Source organism: Hydra viridissima, unplaced genomic scaffold (genome assembly GCF_058129835.1).
Source record: "Hydra viridissima isolate aposymbiotic clone 2 unplaced genomic scaffold, HvirCarnegie_v1 scaffold_4, whole genome shotgun sequence".
Taxonomy (NCBI): domain Eukaryota; kingdom Metazoa; phylum Cnidaria; class Hydrozoa; order Anthoathecata; family Hydridae; genus Hydra; species Hydra viridissima.
In genome coordinates this window covers 5,299,466-5,319,718 of record NW_028324303.1, presented here as the reverse complement: position 1 = coordinate 5,319,718, position 20,253 = coordinate 5,299,466, and the positions used below count along the sequence as shown (strand labels likewise).

Below are 20,253 nucleotides of genomic sequence, written 5' to 3'. Positions count from 1 at the left end.
GAAAATGGAAATTCACCCAACAACCAGTCATCTTAAAGACAAATTGAAGATGTCTTAAACTGTTCTTAAAGATGTCTTAAACTTGTCTCAAATGAACACGTGTTTTATTTGAGACCAGTTTAAGACATCTAATTATCGTACAGTAATTACTCTCCCGGTAACAATGTTCAAGATGGTTTCCCGGCAATGATGTTCAAGATGGAATACCAGCACATGATGTTCAAGATGGTTTCAAAGGTCCTTGAAAACCAAGAGCTCAGTTTAGCTATAAACAAACAATCCCATTGTAATTTTGCAATCAAGAATCTAGACGCTATTGCAGAATATGATGATTTTATCAAAAGTTTAGAGGGCGATTGTGTTCGACTTGAATTGGTAAATCTTTATCCATATGAATTAAAAGTGAAAATCGTTATTTTCGTATAATTATTTTGCGACACTTTTATATAGGTTAAACAGCTCAGTTTGTTAGGTGCAGAAGATTCTACACAACTGACAAGATTGGTCATGAATAGGTTTTTTTTATTAAAGCTTGTATAGCAATCATTTTTCGTATTTCTTTGTAATAAATATATTTTTTAAGTACAGTAATTATTGAAATCAATATATCTTCTTCACATTCTTAATTGCTAATTATGTTAGGTGTTTTCTATTAATTCCAAAGAAACAGGAATTGAGAATTAAAGATGTTTGACGAACTCTTTCTCGATTTGAGTTGCTAATTTCATTGACAAACATCTCAAATGTTTCAAAATTGATGAACAATTTGACGATGTAAATGGATCGGATTTGTCTGATGAGGACGACTCAAGAATAGATGCTATGGATCCGGATTTCAGTTTTACCACTGGCAAGATTGGTACCAAATGATGTGGTCCAAAGGGAATTGAATTGATGCTATTTCGCAAAAGCTTACCTCGAGAGTAGTGTTTTCACTCTTTGTACAGTTAGTAGGACATTTATCTGTGTGTCGTTGGCTTCGAGTGATTTGTAGTCTCTTAAAGAGGAAAGTTGTCAGTCTGACGAAGGGTTGGGACGAAGAAGTTTGTGAAGTGAGAACTTGATGTGGGTGCTTCAAGAAGTGTTTGCTGAGGTGGAAACTTGCGAGCCTGCTTTCGGTGATTGGGCTATGCGTGGTGTTGAGGGAAAAGTGTGGGTTGATGCTAGTTCTGTAGCGATTGGTGCTCTCATTTAAGTTGGGGAAACTACTGTTGAGGATGCAACATGGCTGCGAATACGAAACGTCTGATATTCATATAAACATGGGAGAATTAGACGCTGTGATACGAGGAATGAATATGGCCCTGATGTGGAAGCTGAAGAAAGTGACTGTTTTTACCGATTCCATGACAGTATTCCACTGGGTTTTTGACGCCTTTATAGGAAAATCAAGGTTGAGATCAAAAGCTACGGCTGAAATGCTAATTCGACTAAGACTAAGCGTGTTGCAACAACTAATTGAAAAATACAATGTTAGCGTTGAGATGAAACTCATTCCTTCTAAAATAATTTGGCTGACACATTAACAAGAGTTCGCAGCAGATGGCTCAACAAACTGGATGTGCCAGAGAGTCAAAATAGTTGTATGGGATTCGCAGCTACGAAGGTTGAATCTATTTCAGATATACACCAAAGAACTAAACATTTTGGAGTGAGTTGAACGTTAAACTTTGTTCGTAAAACAATTCCGATTGTCACTGAAAACGAAGTTCAAATTGTGATAAAAAATTGTGAACCATGTTAGTCAATAGATCCAGCGCCAATACGGTGGGAAAAACTGGAAATTGGGTGTTGAAGGAAACTGGCAGAGATAGACCATGCATATCACGCATTATGGCTTTGACAAGTTTTTGAGTCTAATTAATTGCGGACCTTCAAATTACGCGTTGTAGCGACAATTTTCAAACTCATACGGAAGTGTCGTCATAGTTCGAATACTCCGTCTTATTTTTTGTGAACGTGGAGCACCGTCGGAGATATTGACTGACAATGAGCCGACATTTAAAACTAAAGAGATAAGGAGTTTCCTTGATAGTTGTGGAGTGCAACTTAGATTTAGAGCCGCTTATTATCCTAAAGGAAATGGAATTGTGGAAAGAAACCACCGTACGATCAAGAGAATAGCAGAACGATTGAAAATATCGATACCAATATAGTGCTATTGGTACAATGTCTCAGTCGACAAAAATGGTGTAAGCCCGATGGGCAAAATATACAGCTATCCCATTGGTGTGAAAGGATTGGAAAAAGAGAATCTTCCTACACGAAATGACATGGACGAGAGATTTCGAATTGGCGATAAAGTCTAGCTGAAACCACCAAATGCGAGGCGCCAAAAGTGGCAACCAGCTACGAACACTCGGAGTGCGTCGAACCAAATTGTAGAAGTGAACGCCATTCCGCGTCATGTGATACACATTAGACCTGGAAATGATACTCATTCCATCATTATCCCTAATAGGAAATAGAGATGAATACTGAAACTGGTCAAGAGAACGCTGAAAATCAAGGAGAGGAAATTAATGATCTATTAGAGACGAACGAGGAAAATGTTGAAGCTGAAGATAGATCTCAAGAAATCGAAATGCTTTTGCGATGGAGTGGTCGGGAATGTCGCATACCGTCGAAATACTTTGATTGCTATTTGGATGATCCGTAAGGATCAAGGAGGAGTGTAATTCCGGAAAGTTCTAGAAAATTTAATGACGTTAGGGATTTAATAGTTTTAATAGTTTTTACCAATAAGAATTGTAAATATGTGTCTGCGGTGATTTATGACAGTGTTTGGAAGGACATTTTAGGAAAAGCATAGGGTATATATGAAGGAGAAAATTTGTAAAAAGGGAGTTTTAGCTAGGAGAGAAAATTATTGCTATTTATTGGTTTGTTGATAAGGAGAAAAAACTACAATATGGTTCGCAGACATCTAATTATTTTGGTATTAATCCACCTACACTTGAGGAATATTTTGTATTAAAATAAAAGACAAAAATAAAAAACTAGTTCACTTAGTGTTTGAACGTTAAAATCAACTTTTATAAGTAATTTTTTTTTATTTTATGAAAATAATAAGTTTTTTTTTTTAAGAAAACAGTCACTTTCAAGTGAATTTCATTTATTTTTGGGAAAGTTGTTTTATCAATTCTAACATTGTCGCTTGCTGTTGCGATTGTTGTTGCACTATTTCCTGCGTAATTGTTTGGGGGCGTCTTTATCTTGTCCTTTCTCTCGTAGATATACCATAGTTTCAGAACCATTATTTTCTGTAAGCTTGCACTTTTTTGCCCATTTCTTCCCGTTGTGTCTGACAAGGTTTCCATACAACGTTTTTGCATTTCAGTAGCTTTAGTTTGATCGTTAACTTGTTTGAGTAATTTTGCATCACTCTGTGATGAATGTGTTTCCCCAGCCTCTTTGAATCTTTCCATTATTTCAGCAACAGCTACTTTATCCACCTCTGATTCTACTGGGTTAGTCCCAGATATTTTTTCTTCAAATCTTGTTTTCAATTAAAAAATTTAAATGGTTTTCAATTAAAAAATTTAAATGGTCTTGCACAGCTCTTGACTTAACTTTAAAAACTTTTTGACTCGAGGAATTAAATGCATTTGCAATCTTTTCCCAAACTTTAACTCTTTCTATGAACCCTTTTTTGTACCGGTATGGCTTACGGAGTAATATTTCACGAAGAAAGAAAATGTCATGCTCTTCTGTCCATCTCAATAAACTATAAAATAAATGATTAAGAACCTTAATAAATTAATAAACTTAAAGTCCACACACACACAGATATATATATATATATATATATATATATATATATATATATATATATATATATTCTGCTTTTTGTGTAATATATGAATTTTCTATATGAATTTTCTATAGACTTCAAAATATATCAGGACAAAATTTGTATGGATTTTTTATACAAAAAAACAATCCTTTTATCTACAGGCTTTTGGAACATATTGCCTATAGAAATTCAACGACTAATGAATATAATTTATATAATTAAATATATAAATAAGAAATAGATAAATTTTGCAACATGAAAATTGTCACTCTACTAGATCCCTCTGGGTAGTTAGGTTCTTTCCAGATTGGAATAAATATACAAACAGGAGTTTCAGTAAAATTTGATTTAGAAACAAGACTGTCATTAAAGGCATTACTATTTGTTATGCTAAATGAATGATTATGTTGATCAGACATATCAGAAGTGTTGAGAGTGTGGGAAGTTGCTCTACTAGGCCCATATTAAGTGCCTTCCACTCCTGAAAAGATGAAAGAAAACTTTGAGTTACGTTGAAGTCACATGCATTTTCTAATTCAACAGAATCGTTTAATAAATCTGAATATTGATTTGAGTTAGAAGTAAGACTTTTTCTCAATTTTGGTATATGATGTGTTAAAGAAGATAGATCATGGGGCTTGTTTAACTGCAAAACTGCATTAGTTAAGTCCTGGGTTGATCTTTCTAATCAATTTAACATACAAATAATCTCTAAAAAAGTCATTAAAACAAATAAGATAAAACAACTAAAATTAATATTATTAAATGCAACTCATTTAAGAAACAAAAGAAGCAAATAGGAAACATAACATCATTCACTTTTTTCATATACAGAATACTCTTTAATTGATGTCTCCATTGTAGTGAGAAGTTGCGCAATTCCTAATTAAATAATCATTTAAAATTTTTTAACGATGCATAAATTATTATTAAATGCATTTCAAAGCTTTACTTACTATTTTCATTGCATTCCTTTCCTTTAAAATCTACTTAAATACAATACAGCTATGTTAATTTCATTAAAGTTAAAATGACTTCATGGAGACGCCCCCAAACCACAAAGTGTGGAACCTCTGTTTGTATACATACATACATACATACATACATACATACATACATACATACATACATACATACATACATACATACATACATACATACATACATACATACATACATACATACATACATACATACATACATACATACTTACATACATACATACATACATACATACATACATACATACATACATACATACATACATACATACATACATACATACATACATACATACATACATACATACATACATACATACATACATACATACATACATACATACAGATACAAAAATGTAGATATGTATAACTTTAAAGACACCTGTAGCTCTTTCTTGCAGTTGGTCCCTTAAAACTTTATTCTCTTCTTTCAGTTCCTCAAGTTTAATTTCTAAAGCAACTTTATCTGCTCTCTAAAATAAGAAAATAATGGAATACTGAATTTAACAAAGTTTACTATAAAATTAAAAAGAATATACCGCAAAACCATTGTTAAAATTAGAAGTATTTATAATATACAATAAATATGCAATGCTTTTGATAACCTTAATGTTTTCTTCAATTCGCAATTGTTTAGCTTTTGCCCAACATTTACCATCATATTTCTAAAATTAGCTAATAAACTAGAATTAAATATTTTTAAATAGCATTTAACATTCATAACCAGTTTTTTAAAATGTTTAACATAACTACACACTAAAAGTTAGCTGGTTTGGTAGCGGTGGAACAACTTTTACAAGGGCATTTGCTTGATTGTTCAACTCCTCCAAATCATCTTAATCATTTAAAATATAAAATATTATAATACTTGTTTCATTAAAAAAAATGGAACTTTTATACCTGCATATAAATGTATATCCTATATTCTGCTTACCCCCCGATTTCAAGACATATGCCTCACAACTTTTCCAAGTAGGAGAACCATTGAAATGACTTGATGGCCACTGTACAACAACATTTTCTCCATATACAACGGGACCTTTAACCCAGTCAGTTCGACCAACCTAAATGAAATTAGTTAACTAATAATAAGTATTCCATTTTAAAGAGATTTTATATCTTCACTCTACTAAACTTTTCTAGTTCATGAAAAAAGAAAAATTAAAACAATACATAGAGTTATTAGCAACAAAATTATAAATAGAATATACCAAAATTCATTTTAATTTAAGTCTTTTCTTTGCTATTTTAATAAGTAAAAAAAACAACTAAAAAAACAATAAATGATATAAACAAATTTATAAAAAAAAATAATCTTCTTTTCATAACAATCTTTTAATTATTGTTGTCCTCTATAGTTGTTATTTTTTAAAAATCTTACATTTAAATAATACAAGTCAAAAATAAGGAAATTGTTTAATTTATACCAGTCAAAAATAAAGAAGTCAGACACTTTCACTTTCTGTTGCTATAACAAAAGTATTAAAATACTGGTAAAAAAAAGTTTGCCACAGAGAAATGAAAAAATTAAATGAATTTTCTGTTAATACCAGCCAAAAAAGAAATAAAATAAAAATAAATTGCTGTAACGAAACAAATGACTAGTAATAAGAAATGTTTTTACTATTTCTAATTAATACTTTTTGATTTTTACTGTTATTTATTTTGAAAATAAAAGTTTCTTTATGTAAAAGATTATTTTAAACAATTTTAAATCTTTAGTTCACTCTCAACAAATATATAATGTTTATTAATATTTTCAATAATTTAGTTTTGACATTTTTGAACTATTGCTTACACTTAACAACTTAGATGCTCAACCATTCATTATTTAAATAAAACATATAGAGAAACAAAAAAAAATGTAATGGCAAATTATAGTATATATATTATGTATAAATATATATATATATATATATATATATATATATATATATATATATATATATATATATATATATTTGTATAAGTATAAACACACACACACACACGCATAATATATATGTAGTGGCCTTGGGGAATGTTTCCCTCAAATTTAAGTAGAGAAATGAACTACTATAGGTCGAATGAAAAAGTTCCTAAATTTTAGGTTGATACAGCTTCACAATTACTTATTTGGAAAGAATAAATTAGCCTATTTATGTATAAATATCAAAATATCATTTATTTAAGACATTATTGTAACATGTTACAACAATTTTTTATATAAAAATTCACAATATAAAATTCAATAGACGTCATTTTCTCAAGACACATGTTCTTTAGTAGAATATCTCTCTGATCTTATATTAGATCAATTCTATAGACAGAGTTTGTTTGAACCCAGGACAAAAAGTTCTATACATTTTCTATAAAACATTTTTATTTCTATAGGAGTTCAATAAAAATAATTGAGTTCTATAAAATACCATTGGACAATTTTTTGAAGTCTATTAAAGTTTCTATAGACTTCAAAATATATTTTGAATTCTTGTGTTAGTGAACATGATTGCATTTTAGTATATATATATATATATATATATATATATATATATATATATATATATATATATATATATATATATACATACAAAAGAAAGAACAATTAATACTTGGTATGTCCGCCTTTTGTGTTGATCAAAGAAGCGAATCTCCTGGGAGTTGATTCATATAACTTTGTAATGAAATTTTAAGGAATATTGTCCCACTCTCTTTTTAATGATCGAAAACATTCTTCAACATTTTTGGGGTTAAACTCAGCCTTTTATTTATTCAAGTAATCCCATACATGTTCAATAACATTCAAATCTGGACTTTGAGAAGGCCAGTTCATAGAGAACTCCCTCCTCACACATGTCCTGTAAATATATTTTGGCCACTCGGGAACAATGTTTGGGATAAATGTCTTGCTGTAGATTGAAATTATTACCAATTAGTCTCATTCCAGATTGTATTGCATGATGTCTTAAAGTTTCTTTATACTGTTCTCCTGTCAGTTTGCCATCAATTCTGATTAAATCACCTACTCAGGATGATGAAATACGACGCCACACTAAAACAGAATCAGGGCGATAAGTCTCTCCTACCCTTCTTCTTACATACTGTCGTCTTCTGCTACCGAACAATTCAAAATTTGATTCATCTGTGTGTAGTACACGGTTTAATAATCCTTGCTTCCAATTATTATACTGTTTTGCATATTTAAGTCTTTTTTCTTTATTGCCACGACGTAGTAAAGGCTTTCGAACTGCAAAACACCCTCTTAACCCAGCTTTTAGCAAATGTCGTCGAAAGCAAGATGAGGAAGCATTTGTCCCAATCGCAGCCTAAATGTCTTAGGCTAGTTCACTGGAGGTTTTTTTCCAATTTCGCAGAGACACATTTTTTAAATACTTAATGTCATGTTTTGTAAGCTTTGGAGGTCTTCCACTTCGAATTTTATCCTCAAGAGATCCCCTGTTTTTTATAATTCTCTAATGGCTGTCCTTGAATATTTTGCTTTTTGGACAATTTGTCGTTAAGAATAACCCTCTTCGTGAAACAAGATAATTTTTTTACGTTCGAGTAGTGGAACTTTACCCATTTTATTACTTAAATATCAATAAAAATGATAACACTAAAGAAAAAAACAAAACAAAATTAACATAAATTAGAAGAAGTTTCGCACGTAAATAAACTAAAAATAATATTAAACACATAGCATATTTGAAATATCTTTGTAAACTGTCCTATCATCTAATATGAAGATTTCACAGCAATAAATAAACAAAAATGCAAGAGCAAACTAAGAACAAACGAGCTGATACGAATAGGATTTAGATCAGTATACGATAAAAATAAACACGTTAGATACCTAAATACAAAAATCTATGTATTTTTTAACAAATATTGCTTTTGTTTGTTGCAATAGTGTTTCGTATTGTTTGAAGTTAGAGATTATTTTATATAAAAAAATAATCGGAAGCTATTATCCAAGATCTGTTAAGAAAACATGAGTTTTAATAAGTGGGCTAAAGCTTATTCACAGCACTGTATATATATATATATATATATATATATATATATATATATATATATATATATATATATATATATATATATATATATATATATATATATATATATATATATATATATATATATATATATATATATATATATATATACATATATATATATTAGGGTAGGCCACAGTCCCACATACATTTTTCAAAGTATCAATTTTTCTAGTAGCTGCATAAAATATTGTTCCTTTCACTATAAAAATCATTTTTTGTTATGAAAGTGTTTATGTAGCTCATCTCTAAGTTCTGCCGAATTTCATTTTAAGTTTCAGTTATATGAATAAATCCAAAACACAAAACTTCCATTACTTCTGTTCCGTTTTTTAATTTGTTCGGCATAATATTTACTAATGACGGCATATTTCTATTGTATTTCATGTAAACAAACATTTCACGCGACGCATTCTTGTTTATTTAAAAAAAATGTAAGCAACATAATCTACTGCAGCATGCAGCAGTTTTTTATCTATTTTAACTAATTTGTTGTATTTTGATTCGAATTATTCTTTTTTTTCTAAATATTTTGCATAAGTAACAGCCGCTAAATCATAAAGTTTACGTACAAAAAGAAATGTAATTAAAATTCTTTTTTATATAATTAAATACCATGAAATTTTACGATACGTAAAGATTTTTGATTTAAAATAAGATAACTTGTTATTTTCAAACAACATAGTTAGCTTAGATGTGTTTAAAGATAATTTAAAAAACAAGGTTAATAAAAAAAACGAAGAAGCACGTATCATAACACTAATATATTTTTTAAGAAAGCAACTAAATTTATTAATTCTATAATTATATTCATCTTTCCATTCGTTTTTAAGAAATGAAGATGTTTTACGTTTTATTATTTTTCTAGCAGTCATAAAACTTAATTCATTTTAACATTTTAACATGGCATCGCATACACAAAAAAGAAAAGATAATTTGTCTGTAAAAAATAATTTGACTGAGTCAATTAAAAAGAAATACTCAAAAGTATTGAAATCGACAAATGAAATATGGTTGGTTGGATATCCGCTGTCAGATATTAATACCAGTTCTCTGCCTACTACTAGAGATGTCTACAGATTTTTTAGGTTTATACTATTTTAAGATTTTTATAACTTAAATTTTTTATTTTCAAAAATAACTTTATTTTTCAATTTGAAAATAAACTTAAATTCATCTTCTGTTTTGCTTGTTAAGGTATCAATTAAAAATGATGAACAATTCGATTTAAGTGTTTTCTAAATGTACAAAAGAATTAGGTACTAAAAGCAACATTTCAAAATTAAAATTAGCTGCAAAATTAACAATGAAAACCGTTACAGTTTATTGGGATAAAGCTGATATTCCTTGCAAGCAGGAAAAGTATATTATTAAAAGTATTATTAAGTTACATGATAAATGGAGAAGTCTTGCAAAGTCTAAACATAAATGTTTTTCAAAAAAAGATTTACTTATTCAAGGCTTTAGAAAAATAATGGACAATTTTTTTGATATTAGTTCTCCGAATTGGAAAGAATATGTTAAAAAAACCAGATCAAATTTAAATGCAGAAGAAGATATTTTCTGGTTTTCAACACTCAAAAGTGGAGTAAAAACCGGAGGACTAGGTGGAAAAGATAATTTGTTAAAATTGAGTGTCAAAAGAAAAATAGAGAAGGAGGAAAAAGACAAATTAAGAATCGATAAAGAAAAGAAAAGAAAATTAAATGATAAAGAAATTGATTTCAGCGTTTATAAAAGTGATTGTGACTCAACTGAAGAATCATCTTTTGCTGCGTCTAGAGGTTCTATGTACTCAGATTCTCAGAGCTCTTCTAAAATTGATTATGAAGTAAATAATTTTGAATCTTCTGCAGGTGTAATGGAAAATGTTGTACCAGATAATATCAATTTAATTTTGCCAAGAAACTTTGTTTGTCATCCAATGATAACAGCAACTGCTGATAGATCTAAACAATCAAACGCACAGCTTATGATGTTTCAGCAATCCTGGTTCTAGGTTACTTTTTGATTGATACTTAAATCACTAATCAGTTTCATGAGTTTTTTATTAGTGTGATTAGTTGATAAGAAAAATTATATTCTGTATTTTTTAGGTGGGGTTAAAGCTAATGATATAGATATTTCACTAAACACAATTAGAAGAGCACATAAGCAAAATAGACAAATTATGGCAAGAAATATCATGGCAGAATTTAAAAAAAAAGTTAGATTAGATTATTTAACTCTTCATTGGGATGGGAAACTTATGAAGCAAATATCTGGTAAAAAGTTTGACTATTTAACTGTTTTAGCAAGTGGTTTTCCAAACTGCGAGGAAGAAAAAGTTTTATCTATTAAACCTATTCAGTCAGGCACAGGTCATTCTATATGTAAAGGAATCATAGAAGATTTAGAAAAATGGGATCTTAAAGATATTATTGTTGCCCAAGTTTTCGATACAACGGCTTGTAATACTGGAGTAAGAAACGGAGCGGCAACTCTTCTTGAAGAATTCAAATCTGTAAAAACGCTTCTTTGGCTTGCATGTCGTCATCATGTTTTAGAATTAATCCTAGGGTCGTTTTGGAAAGCTTTATTTCAAAAAGAGACATCATCTGATGATAATATAGAGTTTAATAATTTTCAAAAAGAATGGCTTCACTCTAAAAAAATTCCTCTCAAACTTTCAAATAGATCCCTTGATCTTGAAAATTCATTCTTAAAACAAAAAACAAATGAAACTCGCAATTTCTTAGAGAAAGTATTGCACTCTAAGCATCACCCAAGAGACGATTACAAAGAGGCTGCAGAACAAGCAATTTTTCTATTAGGTGGAGAAGAGCCCAAGAAATGGAAAACATGTGGTGCTCACCATCATGCAAGATGGATGGCGCATTTGCTGTATGCACCAAAGATGTTAATATTTAAAAAAGATTTACCCGAATCTGATTTAAAAAACCTTAAAATCTTTTAGACTTTTAGCTCAGCCATTTACATTAAAGCTTGGTTAGAAGCGTCAAAGGCTTGCGATGCACCAATTAATGATATAGAATTATTTAATGATCTAGAAGCACTTAAAGGTATACCAAACTTCGGTGTACCTGCTGAAAAAGCCCAATATGTTTTAAGCAGACACTCTTGGTATCTAACCGAGCAGGTGTCTGTATTAAGTTTATTTTCAAATAAACTTTCTCTAAATGATAAAGATAAAATTGCAAAAAAAATGCTAGAATACGGAAAACCACTTGGTATCAATTGCGGTAAACCAACTCTTCCAGTGATTAGAAAAAATTCCGATATTTTATCTTATATTGGGAACAAGTCTTGGTTGATTTTTCATAATTTAAAAGATGATGGAAAATGGCTTAAAATTCCTTCTTCAAAAAGGGACGACAATGCCTATTATTTGAAAATGAAGCTGTTTATCAAAACTCTAAAAGTGACTAATGACGCAGCCGAGAGAAGAATTAAGTTGTGTTCTGATTATCTCCAAATACTTACAAAGGTAAACCGTAAAATTAGTTGAGAAGAAATTATGAATAAAAATCTAAATAATCATACAAATCTACTTTTAGAATAAATTATAGATAAATAATATTTCTTATCTTTAGGACGAGGCAGTACGAAACGAAGTTTTTAACTTGGTTTAAAATCACAGAAAAGTTGTAGGCAATTTTAACAAGAAGCAATTATTCGTTGATTTAGCTGAGAATAAATAATAACCACTTTTTCATTAGCTTTTCTGTTTTTAATTAGACCCCAAAAAAATTCCAAACAAAATAACTCTTCTGTAATCCAGGCAATATATGATTTAAAAAGGGGTTATAAAAGCAGTTATTACTTGTATTTTGGTAAACCCCTCCCCATATGGGGGAGGGGTATTGAAAGTGTCAGCAAATATCACATGGAAAGGGTGGTTAGCTACAATGTGACGTGAAAAAAACCTTTTAATTACAATTCTTATTATAGCGGAGTCAGTAAATTTTTAGCAAAAAATTACTTAGAGTTATATCTTTTTTAACAATAATAGCACTGCGCATAAAAGAGGGGGTGGGGGAGGAGTTGATTAACAAGTAACACAAAATTATACATGGGGGAAGTCCAAAAAAGTTCAAAAACGTGTTGCCTATTAAATGAACAGCCTCAAATAAAAAATATTTCCTATAGATATAAAAATTTTAATCTTTTTTTACTTTCCTACAAAATCCTTATTTTGACATATTTTAGACTAAAAATGAAAATAATCAAATCAAATTCGGCAGCACTTAATGATATTTTTTTCCAAATTTTTTTTTATAGTTTGTATTCATATGTGAAAAGGATCACATTTGTTTGCAGACATGTTAGATTTTCAAAATTTTTTGTTTTTGGCCTACCCTAATATATATATATATATATATATATACATATATATGCATATATCTATATATATGCATATATATATATATATATATATATATATATATATATATATATATATATATATATATATATATAAATATATACATATGTATGTATGTATGTATGTATGTATGTATGTATGTATGTATGTATGTATGTATGTATGTATGTATGTATGTATGTATGTATGTATGTATGTATGTATGTATGTATGTATGTATGTATGTATGTATGTATGTATGTATGTATGTATGTATGTATGTATGTATGTATGTATGTATGTATGTATGTATGTATGTATGTATGTATGTATGTATGTATGTATGTATGTATGTATGTATTTGGGTATAACTAGTTATTTAACATAAAACGATATACAGCTATTCACGAAAGTTTAAACTATTACAGAATTTTTATCAAGTATGTTTAGTTTTTGTTTAATAAAAAGAAACTGTAAAATGATATCGACTTAATTTTTTTTATTTATCAAAGAAAAAGTAATTAGCTTTAAAATGAATTTGAAGATATTGTAAAAATTTTGATATTTAGTCAGCAAAAAAACAATTACAAAAAATCATATAGGAAAAATAAGAAGCACTAAAGTTTAAACGAATTGTAACATTCGAACAAAAAATGAAAAAAAAAAGCAAAACTAGTATTTAAAGTGTCCTCTTTTGTTTTTATAGCAAAGATAAACTCGTTTATGGATTGATTCAACTAATTTCATGCACATCACGTGAGGTTCCTTCAGCCAGTATTAATTCAAAAATTGCTTTCAATGCTGAGTTGATTGAATTTCATGGTATGTCAGTTGATTGTAGATCCAAGACCAAATATTTTCAATTGGGTTGAGATCTAGTGATCTAGAGCACCAGGGCATCACATTGAACTTTTTTTTCAAAAAATATTCTTTGATTGAGTGAGCTGTGTGAGCTGAAGCCCCGTCTTGTTGAAAAATGAATTGCTTGCTTCTGCCGAAAAAGTGTCTGATTGATGGAACTAAACACGTTTCCAATGTGTTCTTGTAGGTGTATTGATTAATTCGGCCTTTGCACAGCTCACAGAAGCCTATACCTTTGTGAGAAAAACATCCCCAGATGCTAACCGAACCTCTACCGCCTGGTCGACAATGTTGCAAAAACCTGTCTGAATATTTCTCAGTTGAAAATCTTTTGACATAGATTCTTCCCTTGCGGTTTACAACTTGAAAGTTAGCTTCATCATTCCAAATAACTTTTGCCCACTGTTCTACAAACCAGTCCAGCCTTTCTTTGGAACACACTCGTCGTTTATGTTTATCCGTGATTGAAAGAATAGGTTTTCTAGCAGTTATGTACGTTCCAATACCTTTGTCCAACAATGTTCGTCTCACGAGCTCTCTGCTAACTTTTGGATTATTTTTTGACTTGTTGAAGATTTGTGCTAGCTTTTTGTAGCTGAGTCTGGGGTTTTCTCTGCTCATTCTGAATATACCATTTTTGTCACGGTTGCTGAGTTTGGATGGTCTCCCAGTACGCGGCATGTCGGTGACGTCCTTGGTAAGTGCCCAGGTTTTGATGGTTTTTCTGACGCAATATTCAGAAATGTGAAGTATTTTGTCTATTTGAACGTTTGTGTGATTTTTTGTCCTCGCCATACCAATAACTTGCCATTAGATGTCACTAGAAACTGATTTTCGACCAATTTGCACGCAATATTAATTAATTTAAAATTTACAATATTTCAAGTTGATTTTTAATGAATTAAAAGCTTCCTGATAATGTTGTGATGAATTTTTTGATTGTAAAACTACTCATTTTAACTTTATTTAAAAATAAAAAAAAAATTCGCACCGGATTTATCAGATAAATAGCAAATAACTGATCCTAAATAAAATCGTTTAAACTTTTGTGACACCTCTGAATTTGTATCACCCACCTTTTAATGAGATTTCTGAGTAAACAGTGTTGAGTTGAAACCTACTTTATTTTTATTCTATTAACAAATAACCTCTTTACCAAATTGGTAAAAAAACTATTTTGATATCTATTTCCGTTAGATTTTAATTCAAGAAAAACCGAAGATCTAAAAATTCTGCAATCGTTTAAACTTTTGTGAATAGCTGTATATCCAGCTAACTATTGCAAACTTTTTATTTCTGCATCCTTTATACTCTTGGTTGATTTCTCGCGTTTCTCACCATTGAATTTGATGTTATCGGTATGATAGTTTCAAATTATCTATAAAATCTTTTTAATCTTTAAAAAAAATATCATTTGCTAGGTGATAGCAATAGAGTATTGGAAAAAGTACGTTCTTCAAAATGTTTAGGCAGTTTTAGGCAGATTATTTGACAGTAGTCCAAAAAACGTTGAGTATTAATTCCTAGGGTCACCCTTTAACTTTTTAAAAAGACTCTTCAGCTTATGCCACAACTCATCTGCATTATTTGGGGAAAATTAAAAATCAAAAAACTATATAAAAATTAGGGGAAAATTGAAAATTTAAGAACTTTCGCTATGGAGTTTTTTTGTTTATTTGCGTTACTCTGCACCTTCGGAAGAATGAGAACTAGTAATTTCTTGAACAATAACATAAACAAAGCACTTTTGTTAGTTTCCAGACTATATATTCTTGTGACTAAAGTTAAAGTAATCAAAGCTTATTATGTGAGTAGCTTTAAAAAGTGCGCATTCTAATCCCAGTTTATTTTAAGTTTTACAATGGTCGTTAAACAGCATTTTAGAGATTCATCGAAGAATTTAAATCCTATTTGAACGGAATTTCCTCTATGCGAACATTATCGTTTTCGTAAAGTAAAAAATTTTCATTTTCTTAAACTTTAGGAATTGTTGGGTTCTTAATGTAACATTTATTATGTAAAAATGATGGGAAATAGTTTATTAGATCATAAACCATTATCTTATAACGTGAGTTGGAGAGAGTTAAGAAGTTAGAAATGCACCGTTAAAAAAAAATCTAGTAAAACGCTAATTGCTTTTGGAACCACTAAGGAATATGGAAGTCTAGCTACAGATCTCCCTTATATTTCTTCTGGAGAAATGGCATCATTTCCATAGGTAAAAGCTGAAGGTCCCAGTACAGGGATATGTCGCGTTGTTCATTGCAAGTATTGTGACAAAATTCTAAACTTAATGTCGAGCATTCCTTGGGATTGGGGCTTTTACTCTTCTTGCTGCAATGCTCGTATATCTAACAACAAGGAAAGTTTTTACAGCCTGTATAATGGAACTGATGGATGTGCGCACCCTACAAAAGCGGGAATCTGGGGTAAAGTTGATGGAGTAGAGTTCCACCTAAGTAACATGGATAACGCCGAACTCACAGTTGTTTTTTATGGCTGAACTGAAGCTACCGGATGGTGCAGTAAATGAAACAGAACTGTTAAATTTCATAGTTTGCTTCATGAAGATATTATGAGTAAGTTTCTTGTTTTTGTCAACTTTTGTCTTTTACTATTCTAAGAAATAGATAGACTCATTCCATGTTTTTTCTTGCTTCTTAAACGAGGCGAAAAAGAGCACAAGTTTGCTAAAAAAACTTTTGTTTAATCTATATTTACTTGCATGTTTTTGTAATAAATGCATTAAATTTAAAAAATCAACTCAACGCTTTTATTACAAAAATGTACAGGCTCGATAAAAATCCAAACTTCCAAAAAAAAAGGAAGTTTAAAAAGTAAAACTTGATTTTTTGACCATGTTGAAGTTTTTGAGAGCTCAATTGAAGAAAAGAAAAGTCGAAATGAACATCAAATAAAAATGTAAACATTTTTATGATAACGTTTTTCATTACGTCGTGTTAACGAACTTGTTTAAAAACGTTAAACAAAGAATGAAACAAATATCAAAAATTAATTTGATCCTATCAAGATATTCAAAGATAGGTAACCCTGCATAATTATGCGGCGCCAAATAAGGGTCTGCGTATAGTTATCATTCCGATATGAGATCGGAAAAAAAAAGCGTCATCCGAATAATTAAGAAGTAATATCGCCAAAAAAACTTTAACCGGTTTTGTAGTTAGCTTAAATCTCGGTATATACCGGAACTCTCGTCATTCCGATGAACTTTTTTTCCGATATCATATTGGAATGATAACAATATAGAAATGGAATGATACGTATATTTTTTATTTTTGGCTCGAAAAAACTCTACAGTAGTGAAAATGAACATAATTCATCTGAAAGTGATGTTACGAAAAGTAAAAGAAAACTCGATTCAACATGTAGAAAAATTCGGAATAAATAAAAAAAAATTGAAAAAAAAAAAAAAGAAAAGCTTGATACGAAAAATATGTAAAAGTTATAATCATTGTTAATTTTTTTTTTTTTTTTATATATATTATATATTATACATATTACAATTATATAATATGCATAATATATGATATAATTCTACTCTGAATAGTTTGTTTGTATTAAGTATATATTTATTCTAAATTAAAATGGACTATTGGAAAATCCTTGTTTAGATGGCTATGAATTAGTCGTGGGAGACCAAGTATTCCAACAACTATTGTTGCTAATTTTTGTTTATTTAATATACTTATTTTGTTAAGTAATTTTAGGCTTTTGAGTATCAGGACTTGAGATCGCTCTTAAATGCGTTTCCATGAACGTATAAGAGATGGACGTGCAACCTATTTTTTTTTTTGCGAACCATGCTCGTTGCGCATTGTTGCAAATCTTTTGTTTTAAACAATAAAAATAAAATTATAAAGTCTGTCGGATTCGTTGAAAATTTTTGGACTCATCTAACAAATCATTTCAACTTTCTTTCATTTATTTAAGGCAACAGCAATAGAACCAAGCATATAGCTAGACATTCTTAATATTTTAAGAAATAACGCGGACAATGAATAGAAATTGAGAGCATTTGCTTGACTACTTTAGTACATGTACAACTTGAGATATAATGAATAATACAAACTATCAACTAGTTTTGTAGCTACCTCTAGCGCAATGATTTCATGTCCACCAAGTCAGAACATCTAGCTTCAAATTCGGAATTAAAACCCTTCTAGACACGTATTTGTCACGATCCAGGCGTAAACCAAGAACACGTAGATTTCACGGGAATTTTACTGGAGTTTCACAACTTTTTTTTAATGATGTTTTAAGCATGCATTTATTGAGGTTTTAAATACGTGTCTTATAAGGTTTCAAGCAAGTATTAAATGAGGTTTCAGTATGGGACTTAACACGTTCGCTGCCGAGCTATTTTAAACTATGCGTTATTTCTCTGCCGAGCCATAATGTCTGCAATGATTAATTTTTGCCGAGGCTAGATATCAACATTTCAATAAAAAAATATTTTTAATCTGAAATAGTTCTATAGTATTTTTTATTCTGAATACAACTGACGAAAAAAAAAGCACTACGAGTATATTCGTAGTTTGGCAATGGAGAAGAAAATTTTTTCTGCCGAAGTACGATTTACTCGTAACACCGTAATTAGTATAATTTTTTGCAGTGACTACACCTTTTCAAGATGTAATTGAGAACATGAAAGATGTAATTGAGAAGATGAAAGTTGTAATTGAGAAGATGAAAATTGTAATTAAGAAACGTAAGTTTTAACTTAGAAAATGAAAGTTGTAATTAATTACTGTCAATATTATGCTATCTTATGTTTGACACCTAAGTTTTGCGCCAGAGTCACCCAATCGTCATTTCGCTCAGCACATTCAAAAAATCTTCTTCTATCATTCGATGAAGATAAAACATGATGTTTTCTTTCAACTTGTTTAGTTGTATGTATTTCATGTCTACAAATTGGACAAGGTGGATCTGGTTGTTCCAGAGGTTTATAAAAAGAAATATGATGAAATAAATGCTTTCACGGGTTCAACTTAATAACAGACTTTCTGTTCATAGTGTATAGGCAAATAATACAACGATCTTTCAATTCCATTACTGTATTACTGTATTGCTGGTCCATACAAATGCTAAACTTGGTATTATCAATTTATTAAAATGCATGCACGAGAATATTTTTATAATGACCTTTAAGCTCATTTTGTGAATTCGCAATTAGAAATAATGTATTCTCACTTACATATTACTTATTACGTTTTCTAATTTATAACTTTTGTTTTTCATAGAACATATTGCGATTTCTTATTTACAAGTTGGGTTTCTCAATAACATTTTAAAATTTCTATATTACATGTTGTATTTCTCAATTACATCTTACTTTTCTTAATTACAACTTTCAAGTTCTCAATTACATCTTGAAATGGTGTAGTAATGTAGCTTATTTGATGCATTATTGGTATAAATAGTGCTTCAATTTTTTGGCACATGAACATGCACATTGGCAGTCATCATGAGTAAAAAAGGTAATTTATATTTTGTTTTCTTAATTCTAAATTGCGTTTTTTAGACTAAAAGCTAAAAATATATTTGACAACTATATTATACTGCATGTTATTAAAAATGTGAAAAAAATTTGAAGTACACAATAAGATGTTTTTTAATATGTTAAAAAACATTTTGCAAATGGTAAATAAAAAAACCTACATTTGTAGTACTTTAAGAACTGACCGAAAGTCAAATCTAAAAGAGGGTACAAAAGCAAAACTTAAACAGGGAGACAATATAAGCAGAAGCAGAGAGGGTGTAGTGGTTGCTAAATGGAAAGACAAAAGAGACGTGCTAATTTTTCAGAATGTATCACTCAAAAGAATAGCTTTGCTCTTAAATTTTCATGAAATATAATTTTTACAATATCAATGTTTTATTTTTATCTGTTCTAAGCTATTTCTGTCTTTATCCGCATTTAAATTAGGTTCCCTGGATTTTTAAAATAAAAACTTGAATAATTTCATGTAATATTTTCTGAAACCAAATGTGAAGCTAAGAAAAAAAAAAAAAAAAAAATTAACTGACAAAGCCAGTCATGCGCACATATTATTTGAAGCAAGTTAGTATAACTACGAGTTAACTCGTACTTAGCAAGCTCATGACGCCGGCTTATTACGAGTATTCTCGTAGTTCGCAAATAAAAATAAATGACGCCAACTTACTACAAGTATA

At 29.7% G+C, this 20,253-nt stretch overlaps 1 long non-coding RNA gene and 2 pseudogenes across 1 annotated transcript; 1 reads left to right on the top strand and 2 right to left on the bottom strand.

The window, feature by feature from the left end:
* Nucleotides 1-3,115: 3,115 nt before the first annotated feature.
* On the bottom strand, nt 3,116-4,655 carry LOC149889518 (uncharacterized; annotated as a pseudogene).
* Nucleotides 4,656-4,752: 97 nt separating this feature from the next.
* LOC149889517 (uncharacterized) lies at nt 4,753-8,391 on the bottom strand. The gene is made up of 4 exons (XR_016451980.1): nt 7,389-8,391; nt 5,732-5,861; nt 5,403-5,462; nt 4,753-5,270 (listed from the first exon to the last, which is right to left on the bottom strand). It is a non-coding gene; the product is annotated as an uncharacterized LOC149889517 (long non-coding RNA).
* A 1,343-nt stretch (nt 8,392-9,734) lies between these two features.
* On the top strand, nt 9,735-12,424 carry LOC149889516 (uncharacterized; annotated as a pseudogene).
* Nucleotides 12,425-20,253: the final 7,829 nt, after the last annotated feature.